Below are 3,701 nucleotides of genomic sequence, written 5' to 3' on the forward strand. Positions count from 1 at the left end.
TTTTTTTTTTTTTTTTTTAGAAAGAGAGAGATGCAGAGGGACAGATGTGAAGGCACGAGATGGGGGACCCCAGGGAAGCCCTGAGACAGCAACAGAGAGGGGAGCAGCAACCCCACCTGGGTTTGGGGGGGCCTGTACCCCTTCCGGGGACAGGGGCAGGGGTTACGACTGCCAACCCCTCTTTCCTCAGAAGTCCTGGGGATTTTGGAGTGAGGGGTAGGGCGATGGTGGGGGCAAGAGGTCGGGGTGCGGAGGAAGTGGGGTGCCGGAGGAACCTGTAGGGCCGGATGCCCGCGGCCACAACCTCCGGGGCCCCGTCCCACACCGGCCCAGGCAAGCACAGGCACAGAGTTCCGCACGGATTACCGGCGACAGTTTTCACAGTGGGTGCTTCCTGTGTACTAGGTGCTGTTCTAAGTGCTTATGGGTTCATTTCGTCCTCCAGCAACAGGGGAGGTGGACGCCCCTATTATCTGCACTTTGGAGACCCAGGAAAGGCGGCAGCACACAGGGGTGGCGCTGCGGCCCGGCCCTGCGCACCCAGTGCCTGTGTTGCCGGCGCACCGACCCCGTGTGGGGTGTGTTGTTATTCCCATTTCACAGATGAGGAAAGAGAGGCCACCCTCACAGGCCTGGTCCCATGCTGCCCTAAATAACTCCGTATGCTTCCACGGGCACTTCCTGCCCCGGATTCTTGCAAGACGCGGACAGACACATGTTCCAGACACTCAGAGTTGAGCTCACACCCGAATGAAGCTGCTGGTGTAATTGCGGGCTGCCTGCGTGCCAGGCATTGTTCCGCGTTCTTTAGGTGGAGTAATTAACTCGATCACCACATCCTCCCTAGGAAATGGAGTCCATCATTGCACCCATTTTGCAGATGAGGAACCGGAGACGCAGAGAGGTCTAGTAACTCATCCGCGGTTGCACAGCTGGCGGGTCGACAGGTGGATACACCAGAGTTTCCGCGGAGGCACACGGACGGGGACACGGAATCAAATCCCCCCACCCCCAGGGAGGAATACTGGCCCGCACAGAAGCACGCGAGAGATAATGGTCACATTTACTGGGTGTCTGTCTTTAACTCATGGAACCTCACAACAAGCCCGGGTAGGGGGGATCTAGCCATGGTTCCTTCATTCACAGATTGGGAAACTGAGGCAAGAGGTGAGATGACCTGTCCTGGGAAAGGTGAGAATTAGCCAGGGTCTTGGGCGAGGTCGGGGCGGGGGGGGGGGGGGTAGGGGTGGCAAGCAGGACCCATGGGAGGGAGCAGACCAACTGTTGCCCTCAAGGGCTGCCACCCAGATGCACCAGGAAGGCCTCAGGGGTTTCCCAAAAACTCGCAGAACTCCTGGCACATGCACGGTCAGAGACACTCCCCCGGCCACCACGAGCACACAACACACACCCATATCTGGCCGCCTGCCCTCCTGTCCTCGCTGGAGAGGGAGCACAGGAGCAGGGGTGGGGGAGGAGGAAGAGGAAGGGCAGAGAAGAGCGGGAGTGTCTTTCGAGGGGAGTCACAGTTGTTCCTGGGTCAGAATCCAAGGCAGGGAGTGGCCTGGGGCCAGAGACCTAAAAGGAAGAGTGGCAAGGAGTGTGTAGAGTGGGGTCTACACCCCTGCCCCGCCTGCCCCCCTGGCCTGTCATGGTTTCCACACCACACTTCACATCGTCTCCTTCCTGGGTCCTCACCCCCTTCTATATCACACACACACACACACACACACACACACACACACGGATACAGTCAGAGGGGTCCTACAAGAGCCCAAACCCAAGCAGACACTCCCCCACTTAAAACCACCATGGCGGGCGCCTGGGTGGCACAGTCGGTTAAGCGTCCGACTTCAGCCAGGTCACGATCTCGCGGTCCGGGAGTTCGAGCCCCGCGTCGGGCTCTGGGCTGATGGCTCAGAGCCTGGAGCCTGTTTCCGATTCTGTGTCTCCCTCTCTCTCTCTGCCCCTCCCCCGTTCATGCTCTGTCTCTCTCTGTCCCAAAAATAAATAAACGTTGAAAAAAAAATAAAAATAAAAAATAAAACCATCATGGCTCCCCAGTGCCCTCAGGCACTCTTGGACTGACATTCGAGGCCCGGATTTCTGGTCCCTGCACCCATAACCTGTGCTCTCCCATCAGGGATTTTGTTCCCAAAGTTCTTTCCACCTTGAATGACTTTCCCCCTCACTCACCCCCCAGCCTCCGTGTCCCAAACTTTGCAGCATGTCAGATTCACACAGGGAACTTATGCAGAATGTGTCTTCCCAGGTGCCACTCCCAGGCGCCTGACTCAATCCCTCTGGGCCCCAGAATCCAAAATTTCAGAAGTACCTCTCCCCCTGACACTCCTATGAGAAACATTCTTACTTAAATCTGAGGAATCCAGGCCACAACCCGGGGCCCTGCAAAGCCAAGCGGCTTTCAACATTAGGCCTCAAATGTCCCCCTGCCTCCACCTTCAAGGAATAAAGGTCTTAGTGTGGGGACCCATCTTCCAAACAGGCTGAGGCCTGGGTGACCGACATAGCGCCCCTCCTCAAGGGCACCTCTCATGGGTCACGAAACATTCAAGACCATGAGCAATGGTGGGACCACTTTGGAAATCACTTCGACAATTTTTTTTTTAATTTTTTTTTCAACGTTTTTATTTATTTTTGGGACAGAGAGAGACAGAGCATGAACGGGGGAGGGGCAGAGAGAGAGGGAGACACAGAATCAGAAACAGGCTCCAGGCTCCGCGCCATCAGCCCAGAGCCTGACGCGGGGCTCGAACTCAGGAACCGCGAGATCGTGACCTGGCTGAAGTCGGACGCTTAACCGACTGCGCCACCCAGGCGCCCCAACAATTTTTGTAAGTGTATTTATTTTGAGAGAGAGGGAGAGAGAGGAGGGGAGGGGCAGAGAGAAAGAGAGAGACAGAGAGAGAATCCCAAGCAGGTCCCACACTGTCGGCCTAGAGCTCAACGCGGGGCTGGAGCTCATGAACTGTGAGGTCATGACCTGAGTCGAGATCAAGAGTCAGACACGTGGGGCGCCTGGGTGGCTCCGTCGGTTAAGCATCCGACTTCCGCTCAGGTCATGATCTCATGGCTCTTGAGTTCAAGCCCCGCATCTGGCTCTGTGCTGACAGCTCAGAGCCTGGAGCCCGCTTCGGAGTCTGTGTCTCCCTCTCTCTCTGTCCCTCCCCTGCTCACGCTCTATCTCTCTCAAAAATAAATAAACATTTAAAAAATTAAAAAAAAAAAAAGGGTTGGACACTCAACCGACTGAGCCACCCAGGCGCCCCAACAATTTCTTATGAAACCAGATATCCGGGGAGCCTGACTGGCTCAGTTGAAAGAACATTCGATTCTTGATCTTGGGCTCTTGAGCTCAAGCCCCACGTTGGGTGTAGAGATCACTTAAAAAAAAAAAAAAAAAACATGAAGGAAACAAAAACAACAAATATCCTCCCACCCTACAACGCAGCCGTCCCACCACGCCGAGGACTCAGCCACGGGACACGAAAGCACAGGTCCACACAAAGGGCCACACGCCACGCTTTTTCATAACAGATCCAAGCTGAGAACAGCACAAGGTGCTTGTGCTCTCTCCTCTCAGTAAGGAAAAGGGATAAAGCATCGAAACATACAAGCGCGCGCACGAAACCACACACTGTCACGCAGAGTGGCAAATGCCAAGCAAAAAAGTGCACGTG

Source organism: Herpailurus yagouaroundi, unplaced genomic scaffold (assembly GCF_014898765.1).
Source record: "Herpailurus yagouaroundi ecotype Mexico unplaced genomic scaffold, PumYag 194, whole genome shotgun sequence".
NCBI lineage: Eukaryota > Metazoa > Chordata > Mammalia > Carnivora > Felidae > Herpailurus > Herpailurus yagouaroundi.